This window comes from Plectropomus leopardus, chromosome 18 (assembly GCF_026936395.1).
Source record: "Plectropomus leopardus strain MGB_pleo_1.0 chromosome 18, ASM2693639v1, whole genome shotgun sequence".
Classification (NCBI taxonomy): domain Eukaryota; kingdom Metazoa; phylum Chordata; class Actinopteri; order Perciformes; family Serranidae; genus Plectropomus; species Plectropomus leopardus.
Genome location: NC_142193.1, coordinates 12,735,019 through 12,750,008, shown reverse-complemented (window position 1 = coordinate 12,750,008; position 14,990 = coordinate 12,735,019). Strand labels below are relative to the sequence as shown.

Below are 14,990 nucleotides of genomic sequence, written 5' to 3'. Positions count from 1 at the left end.
TTGTATGTAATTCACTTGTGTTTGGGTTTGTTTGAGCTTGTTTCTCTACCCAGTGATATTTACCTGATAACCTGTCTGAACACTCTACCTAACTGCCTTATTTAATGCAGGTAACTGCTGCAGCAGCAGTAAAGGTTAATGAATGCTCATTGAATGCCACATGCCATGGGCTGCTTTGGGGCATTATGTATTCAGCTTATTCAGTAGTTGGCCTACTGATGATCTACTGTACATTTTCTGTCCACAGCAGAGCTACTAGAAATATCCTCTCGAGACAGTAATAATATCTCATTATGTCCGCACTACATGTGAAGGACAAGCGCTTAAAGTTAAGTGTTTTTTTCTTTGCTATGTCCTAACAACAACTTTACTGCCAGAGCAAAAAGTTATAATCAGGCAGACTGTCATTACACATCAGGTTACCATTAATTTGTGTGGTAGAAGGGCTGAGGAATTCAGAAGTGTTTGTCAAGTTAAGGCTCACCTGACATGTCAAAGAAACAGCCATCCAACAATCACCTTGTCAAAGCTGTGATCTCCCTTTCCTTCCCTCCAGCAGCAGCAGCGGCGGCAGCAGCAGGGTGCTGGTGACACATATGGCCAATTATAGGTGGAAGTGGAGAAGATGATGTGAGCTGAAAGCTTGTTCACACGTGGCGGGTGTCCAGACGGCCAGGGGCTGCATGGTGGAGGGCCGTGGGAGAGAAAAACTCATCAATAGCTCAGCTCTCCTCTCTTCTTCTCTCCTTTCCTCTCCTCTCCATTCATCCGCAGGTCTGTGGCAAATCAAAGACTACTTTTTAGCCGATCAATAGTGCCCCTTAACTTCCCGTTATTACTCCGCAGCCAGAATAGGGGTTAGAGAGGGAGATGCAATATTCAGTTCATAAATCATGCAGTAAAAAAATGTCAGGGGGGTAATTGTGGTTTTCTAACACCCTTTAAAGGGAGGCAGATTTTATTAGTGGGTTAACGTCGCCGGGCGACCCTCATTCCTTCTCATTATTGGCTCATGGAGGCATCATCAAACCTTAAACGTTACAACACTCCTCAGTGGACCCGGGCCTCATTTCTCAAATACACACCGCTGCTGAACATGCAGATACACAAAGTGAGTGGCACTAAACACGATGTACTCACTCAAGAAAGCCTTGCCTGTTTGTAATACATGACAGGATTGTCTTGGTCAAACTTATTGCCAGGGCTTTTCTTCTAAATTCTTAATCATTGATTTGTTTAGTGTATTACTTTCTACACTGCTAACTTCCTGAACAAATAAAAAGCCTCCATTCTACGCACAAATACATAGCACAAATAACTGGAATGATTGCCTCATTAAGGTGCTGCAGAGTACTGTTTTACTCCCCGCTCGCTCTCCTTCTCTTCACTCTCTCTTCAATGAATTTCAATTGGCCAATAATTTTCCACCATATCCCCCAGTTACAGCGTTTTTGTCACATCTTTTAGTGATTAAATGGATCGATTTCTGTTCTCTGTGGGTGATTAATCCCACAGGGTTAGAGAGATTACAGAGAGGGAGCCACAGAGAAGCCTTCTTAATGGATTCACACAGAGAGCCTTCCATTCACAGGGCTAATGAGATTGGATTACAGGACCGGGGCTTCAGAGAGGAGAGGGAAAACTCACGAGAGGAAACTCGGGTCCAATGGGATATAGGTTAGGAAAAAGGAAAAGGGATTTATGATGAGAAACATCTTGGTGCTAAGGGTTGCATGTATAGAATGACCTCGCCTGGTGTGCCGTCCGAGTGACCCTTCTCGCTTAAAAACTCAACACCTGCTTGGCTGATGGGGGTTCATACCTCAGAGCTTAACTTGTGTGATATTCTCACAGTGAAGTCTCACACATGATTGATCATAGTCATTATTAGTCAGTGGGACGGGTGAGCAGTGCAAAGGATCATTGCAGCGAGCCACTGCGGCCGCTACGGTCATTTGGGTGTCCCACATAGACCAGCTGTTTGAGGCTGGAGGGAACGGCTGATATTGGGTGGGGCCTTTAAGGCTCATATCTGTCCTCCACAGCTGGACATGGACGCGAGAGGGGAATCTGTGACTCTCGTGGTCCAGAGGACTGGAACTCTCCCTCAGACGGGTGATCTGAGTCACACCCAACAGCTTCAAACCTCCTCTAAAGCTGGGGTGGAGAGGGGAGGAAGGAGGTGGATGGACTAGAGGGGAAGGAGCAGGAAGGAAAGCGTGTCGTTGAGTTTTAAAACACATGTATGACCCACAGGGGGGATCAGAGGCCCCAATCACAGCTGGAGGTCATCCGTGTTACTGGGTGGGAATAAAAAGCGATGCTGGCTGAAGCTGGTTACTCCAGGTCAATGCACAAGCGATAGCCCCATTTCATTTGGAGTGTATAGACTAAATGCCTACAGAGTGTGACAGATTACAGTGCGGAAAGCACACTCTCTAATCTTTCTCTGGCCTTTCAATGGATCTATAGTTCCAACAACATAGCGTGTGTGTGTCTGTATATGATATTTGCTGTGTTTTTTACAAACACAGCTGCTCTTTGTTACAACACTATGACTGTGTTTATAATATTTGGAAAAATGCAGTTCAAGACTAAGTGCATTTACTGACTATTTATTACTGACTGTTTATCACTGTTGTTTTGTGTAAATATTTGATGCTACTTTGTTAACTTTTGTCTGTTTTTTTTACCTTCCACTGAGAGGAGATGCACTGAAATTTGGTTGTCCATTTGTACAGTATTCAATTTGATTCAATTCAATTCAATTCAATTCAGTTCAATTCTATTCTAACAAGAAAGTTATCACTGAACAATGAATGGAAGAAAGCCATAGGTCATAAATAGATCAAATTCAATCAAATTCCAAAGTTTGTATATTTAAATTAATAAATTAATATTAAATTATTAATAAATATAAATTAACCACACAAACACACACACACACACACACACACACACACACACACACACACACACACACACACACACACACACACACACAGACACACTGTATTTCTACAAGGCCAGATTGTTTTCTATTTATGTGCATGAGACATGTAGACAGATTATAGGGCAAATTTATTTGGCAAGACTTTGGTGCATGTTTCGTATCATACCACTGTACTGAAATGAGTAGTGACAGGTCATGAGGGGGCAATGAAGAAGCAAACAGGGCCCTGAGGTAACATGTCTCATGCCAGAGCAAAGGGCGTTGCTGACAGGAAACTGTGAACCACTAAAAAAGCAAACAAGCCACCGGGTGCCCTCAGCAAGGAGTCACACAGTGTCCCCATCCCACCCTGTCTACTGCAGTCAGGATACCCCCAACATTACTAGGGGAGATCACTGTGTGAAACACACGCCTCCGCATACACTCAAAAAATGCTTGGTCTACTACAGGTTTCAGGTTTTCAAACTATGAGGTGCACCACCCCAATCTGCAAAATTTGCACTCACTCTTGGAGTCATAACTCGGCACAATCCAAACTCACAGACATGTAATACATATTTATAGATTCATCGTGACTTAGTCCTTCCAAGGATTTAATTATCTCTGTCCATCATGAATAAATGTCCATAAATCCACTTTGAGATAACAGAATAAACACACCTCTTATAAATCTAAAACTTGCCTGGAATTCATCATGTGTTTAGCATCAAAAAACGCAGTGGCGTTTGTTTGCACGTCCATGGCTACATTACAAACAAATTCTGTGCACTTTTAGCAGTGCCAGTTTACTACGGTGTAAAGAAATATGGTCAAAGGGGGCCATTGAAAACCATAGGTCTACTCTGCACAGTACACTTGTACTTTTGAAAAATGGGTAGTCTGGTTGTGTCAGTCTGATGCACCATTAACATTAATGCTCCACTTGTTAAATGCCTGCACTTAAAGCTCCTGCAAATGCTTCAAATCTTACGTATTTCTCTATTGTATATTTTGGCTAAATAAGCAACAATTAAAGTTTAAAAGAATTTTTTTAGTATGATTTATTAACCAGTGTTAATTTTGTTAACAAAAACTGCGACGGAAAAAGTTCTTCAAAGATAAGATATTGATGAAAACGATGACAAAATGTATGTTTGCTTTCTTTGACGGGACAGGACTAAAATTTTGGAGGTGGGCTACTGGACATGAAAATACACATTTAAACACGACATTTAATGATGTCATTAGTTGAATTGGTTGAGGGATGTGTGCAGATTCCCAGCCATACAGGTGATGATGCCCCATACCAACAGCGAGTTAATAACAACAACATGGCTTCAATGCAAAAAAGGATTTGGTTGGGGAAAAAAAAGAATAGATCCATGGACACATTTTCAAGTTCAAAGATAAGAAAACACATGGTATTGCAACGGGAGCCAGACAGACACTGTGTCAGGAAAAAAAATTATATGGGAAGAATACGATCAACCTGAAGAGACAATTGAAGGGGTACCAAAGTTAGCTTAATACATTGTTTAATGATAAGTCCTAATGTTACCTATGCACATAAAAAACTGGACTAAAATGTTTTGAACTGTCATCAAATAAATCCCTTAGATTACTACTATGAAGGGTAAAAATGACTTAAAAAAAAAAACAATATGTAATTTTTCCCAAAAGCTAAGACCAAGACTAAATCTAGAGTAGCTGACAAAATTAAAGCTGTCATCAATGCTGTCAAATCCTGATTTGTTCACTGAAGTGTGTGACTTCACCATTTGTCAGCTGAGCCCTGCCTGCTTCAAAGCACCAAGGATAGAAAAATAAAAATACAGAAATCTCTCTTGTGAGACAACCAAGCAGCAACCTCTGAGGCTGAAAAATGACAGAAGTGGCAGACTTTTGGTCTCTGTAGCTAATTTCAACATTCACGACAGCTGTACAGAGTTTTTATAACCCAGCCATTGCTCCAGTGAGTCAGATCCAACCCTCGTTTGGGTGACGTCATAGCAGCAACATCCATTATTTAAACAGTCTATGGAAACTGGTTTAACAATAATTTTTTCAATGAACACAACAAATTCCAAATATACTTTTTGGGGTTATTTTTTTGTTCATACTGATGTTCATAGTCTGTGAAGCGGTAAATACAGACGTCGACAATCTGAGTTATGACGGAAGTAAATGAGAGAAAAATTAGACTTCTAGATAGATTATGATGAAGTTGTTTTAAAACCTAACTGTGTCTGTAAGATTTATATCTAAAACAAATAAATAATCAGCAAGTGTTGGCCATTTTTACTCACTGCTGGACTTTAAATAATTCCACTACTTTACTTTCTTTAAAAAAAGAACGTTTTGAATATTACTGCAAAAAGTCACACACAAAGCAAACATTTGCTGTGAAATAATCAGAAAAAACTTTGTAAACTCCCTGAGGTCCTTCCACTTTGAGTATAAGAAAACAAATACACAGAAGCTTTTATGCCTCACATGACTCACAAATCTGGGTGAGCTGTGCTTGTGCGCTAACCCGGGGTGATTTTTTGGAATCCAGTCCAAGGTTAGTTTGGTGTCACACACTTCTGACGTCAGACAGTTGCAGTTATGGGGGCTAATTATGGACCAACACAGGGGGATTTCTGCCTCCAGTGAAAGCTGCTGCTCACGTAGAGGGGTTAGTCGTGCTGCTGACTCTTTCAAAATCTGTCTGTCTGAGTGAAGCACTCATATATACAGTATATATACTGTATATATACACACACTCGGTACACACAAACCAAGTGTAGCCTATATTTTTTGCAGTGCTGAATGTCTCCAGGTAGAGAGGCGAGAGTTTTCCCTCAGTGCAGAAGCCATTAGTCAGAATGGAGGTGATTTATGGGTTGTCTCCTTGCAGAATTTAAATTAACTGCCATGCTGTATGGAGAGGGGAGGGAGGGTACCACTGCTTTTTGGGTTGCTCCCCTTTGCACTCCACCTCGCACTCTGCCTGTCTCTCTTTCTCTGTTACTGTCTGTCTCTCTCTCTCATGGGAGAAATTTGGAACGTTTTTTGGATCCAGGTGTGTTGTCAGGTGGTCAGCTCAGTCATGGATCTTGGAAGATTTCACTGAAAAATATGCTCAGCCAGGCCAAATGAAAACATTTTTTTTTCTTAAAGGTAAAAAAATTGAGCAGAAAATCTGAATCATAAAAAAGGCATGCAAGGTCAAGGTCGGCGGTTTCTCTGCAGAAGGTGCTGCGTCTCACGGACCAGCATAATACTCCTGATAAAGCTGTCCAAAGACTGCATTAAAAGCATTAAAATGTATGCATCTTTGAATGTAAATGTGATTAACACAGTGTTTCTCACACTTGTTTATAAATGATTAATAATAAATGTGTGCCCAAATGTGGGGATACAGCATTACTAATCAAGGGTTTCTCATTATTTCAGGATGTGCTCTCCCTGCTCCCAGATCCATATTAATGATTTTCATATTAATGATGTTTTGTACTGTACTCTCTGCTCCCTGATGGCTATATGATATATAACTAAGCTGGGAGTCAGGCCCACGGTGTGACATGAGAGTGTAAGGGACAGGAAATTCATCAGAGTTCATGCACTTGATTCATCATGTTTCATCATACACATAAATACATAGTTATTGCATCATACTTACCGCTGCGTGAAGATGATGCCTGCAGGGTGGGAAGGGTAGCTGGCACGGGTCGCAGGTCGGAGGTCACAGGGTCTATGGGGTGCCTGGCAGCAAGAGGGTGCATGGCGGGGTGAGGATGACTCCACATGACATCGCACTGTACAGCCTATAGAGAGTTTGACATGACGTCTTAGTGCTGTGAATATGCATTCATATCCACTTTATTTTTAGTTTATTTTGGATAGATATGTAGATTGAGTCAACATTTACTTTTGCTGTATTAATCCCTCCATGCTGATGAGAAGATGCTTTCCCAGCAGCTTTATTGCTTCTACCCCCCGAAACACACACACACACACTGCACCAACACACACACACCTCCTGATTTCCTCCTGCAGGCTCGCAGTGAAATATGTGGTGATTTCATTATGCATCTGTTTCCTGTATACAGAGCCTTGACCTTTTGTGTACTTGTGCAATTTTCTTGCTGCGAAGCTAAAAGAGGGATGCAATTATTGCCTTATAACTTAGTGATTTTAATATTAATATCAACACAAGGCAATACATTTATCATTCTGAATAAGTTATAGTAATTATGAGTTTACTGTGTTTCACTTAAGAATGCTATTTAAGGACAGGGGCAATATAGCAGGACAAAACAAAGCAATAAATATGTAAATGAAAGTGTGATCAAATGAGTAAATAAAATCTGAATAAATCATAAAAACAGCATTGTTTCCATTATTACATCATATCAAGTGGTACGTTGGTTTAGAGGGAAAGATGTTTGAATCAATATTGGCAATCATTTTTAGAAGGAAAGTTCCATATAATGGCACAAATGCTAAAAATCGCTTTCTTGCCAAGTGCTGAGAACACGGATCCGAAGATTGACAGCACTGACATGTCTGTATGCCAACTGTGAAGCTACCTCCATCAGCCGGCAAATTTAGCCTAGTATAAAAACTGTAAACAAGGGGAGGGAGCTAACTGGCCTTAAAGCAGCATCCCCAAAGCATAATAATTTACATGTATCTTAATTTAGTCCATACAAAAACAAACATGTAAAAAGGACACTGGCTGCAAGGCTTGTGGTGCTGGCCAAAAAAAGATTCAATACATAACCCTCAATAAAAAAGAGAACTGTGATTTTTACATGTAATTTTTTGTGCGGAGTAAACAAACAAACAAGATAACAGGTATTGATTCATGCAGCCCAATTACCAGTAAGACAGTAAACAAGACAACTGCATGCAGCAAAGGGCCAAGGCCAGAATCAAACCCGCAACCTCTGTGGCGAGGACACAGCCTCTATACATGGGGAGCCTGCTCTATCCACTGAGCCAACAGGCACACCTACACCAAAACAATCAAGACTGATAAAAAATACATATTTTTTAAAATTTTAGGTGAACTGTCCCCTGAATCTTACTATGGTCACATTGTTGAGATTTAAATTGTCACAGTATTGCTAGTGCACTTCCCAAAAAACCTTACACACACCTTCTTCAACACAAGATATAAGTTTGTTTTTACTGTAATCATTGCATAGAACAATGGAGATTTAACGCCTCACCCCTAACACACTTCACCTCACCTCTAGGGAAGTTGTCTCTTTCACAAAAGGCAAGATCTTTCCCCTGAGGACAGAATATTCCTCTGTGGTTTCCGTGCTGTAGCCCTGCCATGCTGGGAGCAAGAGGAGGCCAAAGAGAGCCTTCGCTGGACTCCAGCTGAGGTCTTGACAGGCTCTTGTCTTGGATTCCTGTATGAAGGAACCACCCTGGGACTTCCCCTGGGTCAGACAAAACAGAGAGCATACACAGAGAGAGAGATCACAAAAAAAATCATCACTTATCTATATTAATTATCATGCAAGAAAAGATGAATTTACATCACTCAGGTTTCAATACTGCAGTGTTGTGTCTGTTCAGGAAAGGTTATTGAACAGGTTGTTTATTCATAGCCTATCAGAGGGATCATTAAATGTTCAATTAACTCTGATAAGTGTGGAGTTCCAAAAAACACTCGCACAGAGATAGTTTTCACACTGTCGGGGCTTAAATGACAATTTAATGTCTTTTGTGTATACGAAATTTTACACACACACTGTAATTTAAATAATTTACTTTCACAACCAAAATCAAAGAACACATTAGTTAAAGCTACACATTACACATACACGCTATCACATTTGCTGAACTGTCACTATATTCTAAAAGAAGTAATGAGACAGATACTCTGAAAAAAATCACGTCCCACTTCCTCTTCCTTCTGCTTCAAACAGTATTTACACGAAATCTACCGCATTGCACCGAAAACAACCACTCAAAGCAGACGAGTCTTTTACCCAGCTGTCAGTCATGTCAATAACATTGTGAAATGCAGTTACACTGTCTTACTAGGTAGTGCTGATCAAATATAAATCAAGATTCTGTTACTGCATTTCCTATTTCTCACCTCAAGCACATTTTAGTGTACTGTTTAGCTGTTAATAAGAAAGCTGGTCCAGCTGGTAGGCAGCTAAGTAACAAACTTTCTCATTTTATAGTTGTATAGTACTGTACACTAAAATATGTATCTGAAAACATGACCCTGCTACAATGATGGAAACAGTAAGCCTACGTACAGAGCATCGCCTACTGGTCGGACCACCTTTCTCATGTTGCAAAACAGTATACTAAAATGTTTTTCTCAAAGCATTTAAGGAGAGAAATAGGCAGTGCAGTATCAGAATCTTGATTCATATTTAATCAGTGCTGCCTAGTTTGACATTTGACTGCAGCTTACGATCAGTGATTGACTTGATTGACAGCTGCGTTAGAGACTCCTCAACTCTGATTGGTTGTTTTTATTCACATGCAATAAGGCCATTAGAAATGCTATGAGGTGAACGAGTAGGCAAAGAAATATGATTTTTTTCTCAGAGATTATCTATTTCATTTAGTGCTGAGTGCATATACAGACAGTTTCAGCAAATATGACAAAACTTATTTTATCAATAAAAGTTACCGGCTACAGCTTTACAGGTACTCTGAGACTAAAATGAGATTCCTGAATAACTTACACCACTACATGACAAATGGTAATGGTTGTGTGTGGTTCTATGAATATTGCAAATATGATGGATCCCAGGACTATGGAATTCTGACCTTTCTTGTAAAGCAGGATTCAAATTAGATGCAAGTGGAGGAGGAAGGCAGAGTGAAGAGCAATGCAAAGTGTTTAGCGAGGAGATGAGTTCTCACTTCATGCTGTGAGTGACGCTGCAGTCCTGGCTGAGGTGGAAAGGTCACCCCATCATTTGGGAGCCTGGAGGGAGAGGAGTCAAGACCGAGTGAAGCCACAACCAGCTCGCCGCAGGCAAGGCAGACCGTAGGGAACGCACACATGAATCACACACACACATTCATTAGGATACCTGGATATGTTAGCCAGCCCCACAGTGGGTCAGTCAAAGAGCAAGTCTGCGATTTCTCACTTCTCTTCATCCTGCAGATTGAAAGGACAAAGAGTTAAACAACAATTTCCCCGGAGCTCTGTTGCTCAGTCAAGGGAGAAAAAGACAACGTGTAAACAGAGTCTAAAAGATCAAGCCATGTTCAAGGGTGACAAAATTCAGCTACCCTGAACATCTTCACCAAATTGGATATACAGTATCCCACTCTTGGCAGACACTGATAGCATGTCTGTGTAATCAGCTAATAAATATTTCATACAGAGCATGCAACTGTAATCGGCTCATTGCACCGAAAAGTGCATGCAATAAGGCTGATATGACTGCACATGTGACATAACGTGCAAAGTGTTTACAACGTGTTGTAATCGCTTTGGTATCAGGGTCTGCCGTGCAAACACAAACGTCTGAGAGTGAAGGAACACCAGGCTGACTCACCTTTAAGTGGATGAGCTCTGGTCGACAAAGTCAGAGTTATTATGTCTCGTAAAAATGCAGCGCTGTCACATGCTTTAGTAAACAGGCCAGACGTCAGGCTTGATAGAACCATGGCTGCTGTAGTGAGGAGGAACACATGGCCTCAGGGTATTCTGTGTGTGTGTGTGTGTGTGTGTGTGTGTGTGCGCGTGTGTGCGTGTGTGTGTGTGTGTGTGTGTGTGTGCGTGTCTGTGTGTGTTGTTCGTTTCCTCTGGAGTCATGTCCTTCACTGTTTCTGCATTCACCTGGATATTCTGTGCATTATAGAGCGCGTCAGCAAGAAATCACTGAGGCAGAGAAGGCTTAAAGCAAATACATATTAATTTTCTCCGCACATATATAAAACAACTCATCCCCAGACTCACAGATTGCCCTCCTCTCCGTTCTCTCTCTGTCATGAACAATAACACACACATACACACACATCCCTATTCCACAGACACTTTGCAGAAGCCGAGGGCAATTCCCCTCCGAACTCAGCCTTTTTCCTTTCCCATTTTCCTTTAAATGCACAAATGCGCCATCTCCCCTTCACTCACCATCTTCAATTTTTGACTTCCTCTGCCTTGCCTTCTTTGTTTTGCTTCCCCCTCCTCCCCTCCCCATCTCAAACCACCTCAGTGGGTGCCAAGCAGTCACAGCAGTGGCTTGATCCTGGCACTTATGAAAGGAGCTCTTTGATAAGCCTCGGCCAGGAGCAACACAAGGGAAGCAATCAGAGACACAAACTCAACTAGAGATGAGGCATATACTGTGTTTGCTTGTGTGTTTGTGATGTTGTTTTGTTTCTTTGACCTGTTAAACTTTTCTCTTCGAAAAAAAAAAAATCAAATCCTTGAAAGTCTTTTTTTCTACTCTTCCATGTTTTGTGGTTTTCCCTTGTGTACTTTTGAAACACTTGGAAACACATTTGTTCTGCCTTCCCATCTCTTTGTAACCAGGGAGAACAACAAAGTGATTAAAAGCTTTTGAGTTGTGTTTGGATGTGGCAGATGCCTGGACACAGTGCTACTGAGGTTGTGGTTTCCTGTTCTTGCCTTGTCCTCGCTTCCGCTCGCTTATTGTATTTCAAAAGCTTTCATTCATCACAGTCTGATCAGCTGAGCTGTATCAAACCTTTCTAATATCTTCTTTAATATGAGTAAAGTAAATTAGTTAAATTAATTAGTAAAGTAAATTCCTAAAAAAAATCCCTTGTTTTACAGTAAAACATGTCTTATTTTGAAGGATTAGCTTCATCATTATTTTTGATATGCTACAATAACGTTTTAACATCATCAGATAATCAGATATTTTGTGTCATCAGTGTAATCCAAGATGTGTACAGATGAATTTTAGAGGCTGACATATAAGGAGTTTAGGTTAATGGTTAATTTTAAGTGAAGAAACAATTAATACTGGATTGAGAGCAAGCAAAGAAGTCTTCTTCCTGTGCAAACTATGATTTTTCTATTATTTCAGACTGAGTGAGAGGTGGGAAGAAAGAAGCGATCGTCAGTGGTGGAGTCTGTTTTGAGGCAGAGGGTATGTTGTAAATGGAAATGTGATCATGTTCTGTGGGATTGAGAATTAAACCTTTTTAATTGTTTTTCTCAAATCACAAGATAACATATATGTGAGAAGAATATTTACTAGACTAAGACTTAAGGTACGGATGTACTTTACAGTAGCTCCTGTACAATCAATACTTTTACATTAACAATAGATCAAATGACCACTCAGTCTGAATGTCATCAGCCCACTTAATGGCTGTTTTCACTAATCATTGGGAGCATAGATTTAAGCTACTTTGGCCATATTCAACCTTTTATTTTTTATTGTTAGGTGGCGATTTCTTGTAGCTGTAGTAACTATGATGGAAGCAATGGTCAGTTGACATAGTACAAAGAGAGACAAAGTCCTCATGAGGAGGTCAGGGTGGATGGATGAGTCAAAAAACACTCGCTCCCAGGGAGCCATGTGAGACTAAAAGTCAACGTCGAAATTATGTACCTTTATTATTATCTAACAACTGTAATTCTTTTAAGCAAAACACTGATCTGTTCCTAATCCTAACCACATAGTTTCTGTGCCTAAAGCTGTGATTGTTTCACTCTGCAGAATATGGCGCAGGTGCACCTGTCTGAAGCATTACAATAAATACAACCAATAATGACCATTTAATGGGCTGATAAACAGGTGACATCACTACTTATGTAAATAGGTTGATCATAGTAACAAACCCACAGGAAATTAAAATCTCTGCAAGTCCCCTCAGCTCTATGTAGTGTTTTGATATTTTTAAGCTCACTAAATAATACACCAGCTGTTCAGGGCCAAACAGCAGACAGAAATAGTTTGCAACTTCCTGTTGAACACAGCAGGACATTTAGTAGCTAAATAGCAAAATACTTTCTCAGGAGTTGGTGGAGACCAAAAACAAAGCTAAAAGGAGTGTGAATATTGGGCTTACATCAATCAGGTTGCCAGAGACATGACTCCAAAAAAATGCTAATGTTGTTCAGTGACTCTTAGATGTGTAAATAAGCAACTGTTTGCTTAACCAGATCAACTTAAAGGGTGATGATATGTCAATATTCGCAGCCTTTGGCCAAAAATCTGTTTACAGCACTGAAATGGGATCAGTTATCAAAATAATTTCCACAAAAGTTAATACCATACGAGGACAACTTATTCATGTATTTCAAACATTTTCTGCTATTTTTAATTTTATTTTGTACTGCCTAATTCCTGAACACATGGGTGTGTCACACTATCACCACAGTTCATCTCCCCATCGAGCAGTACCACAGCCAACCAGCGCAAAGAAAATGTTGAGAACCCTTGTCTGGTTTCCCACCTACCAACAATGCCAAATGTGTTTACTGGAACGCATCACGCCTGAGGTGCCACAACTGGGAATCAAACCGCTGCGGTGGACAGGAACTGTAACTCTGCACCACTCGTGTGACCCCCTGACTGTTTTAAAAAATCTATAAGACATCAAAAGGAATGCAGCTCAGATTTTGAAAATCTGTCTCTACCACATGCACTAATTCATGATTTCATAAGATGTCACTTCCATTAAATTACGTGTTACCACGACTGTCACTGACACTCATGGATTCCCTCCCTATATGCTCCAACAAATCAAGCAAAACAAACCAGCTCCACTGATATAAAGCTCAGCTGTCACGGCAGTTAACTCTCTCTCCATGTTGCACCTCTTGCCCACCTTCTGCCTTGCTATTGCTTGTCTCCCCATCTTTCTCATCTTTCTCTCATCGCTATCGCTCTGTTTGTCCTCTCTGGTGTGCATTGATCTCTGTGGTTCAGAGATTTAGAGATTTGGGGCGTAGTGATCTCACTGGCAGTTACAGCCGACAGGTGTGCAGAACAAACAATGGCCCCCTAAACAAACCCCAAAACCAATTTAGGGCTTGTGTGCTCCCCCATATAGGCAAACGCAATGCCTGTTATGAGGAATAAAACAAAACAGGCAAATATGCATTGCAGGCACACCTGGTGTGCCAGTTATTTGGGTATGTCTCACAGACTCTGCTCAGTGATAAATTAGACAACCAACTGGTGATGCCATCAGTTTGCAACTGAAGTTTAATGATGATGAAGAGAGAGAAATGCAGCAAAATAACTGGTGATATGTCAAGTGTAGTGGTGACAAATAGTCAGGCATCCTGCTCATTGATCCATCTCAATCCGTCACAAGAGCTCGGTCCAGCTCAGGCACAAAACAGTCCTGCCTGAGCCAGGAATAGGCAACAGTGTGACGTGGAAAGCCAAGAATCTGCAGATTTTTATTCCAACCGATGACTGCACCATCTGATTTTACTGATTAGCACAAGTTTAAACAGAGAGGTGGAACTGATGAACGGGAAAAAAACTGCAGACTCTCAGTCCTTGAAGGCACGATGGCCCATTTAGTCAAAAATATGTTCACGTCATGACTTCAAAAGCTGAAGAAAAGACCAACAACTATACATTTAAAGCATTCAAAATTAATATATATTTTTTCTATCCATCCATGTTCTGTAAGTGCTTACCCCTTGAGGGTCGTGGGGGTGCTGGAGCAGGTGACCCTGGTGACACTGAGCGAGAGATCGGATACACCCTGGACAAGCCACCAGACTATCACAAGGCTCACACATAAGCCCTTTTTACATGGAGATTGCGTGACAGGACTGCCACGAAGTCCCTACTTTACACTACCTTTGCATTTTTACACAGAACCAAAAAATGACGGCATCATGCTGCTCCAGAGTAAGATTTTAGACAACATGCCAGTCGTTCGGAAACAAAATAGACGTGATGGGCATGACATCTAACACAACAGCATCGGCCTCTAATGAGACATATGACACATGCATTGGCAAAGCGCTTTCCGAAACAATCACAATGGCATCACGACAATAACTGTTATTTACTGTCCCTGTCATATGGCAGCTGATCTAGTCCTTTGCTCGTAGGGTAAGGAGTTTCTAGTA

At 40.9% G+C, this 14,990-nt stretch overlaps 1 long non-coding RNA gene across 1 annotated transcript in view; it reads right to left on the bottom strand.

The window, feature by feature from the left end:
• Positions 1–14,990, bottom strand: part of LOC148186445 (uncharacterized) — a 185,568-nt gene that overhangs the window by 52,183 nt on the left and 118,395 nt on the right. Inside the window, exons 6-10 of the long non-coding RNA XR_015779608.1 lie at positions 9,997–10,067; positions 9,728–9,887; positions 8,173–8,370; positions 6,597–6,741; positions 520–776 (exon numbers count right to left, since the gene is read on the bottom strand). This is a non-coding gene — a long non-coding RNA (uncharacterized LOC148186445). The remainder of the gene's footprint in view (positions 1–519; positions 777–6,596; positions 6,742–8,172; positions 8,371–9,727; positions 9,888–9,996; positions 10,068–14,990) is intronic.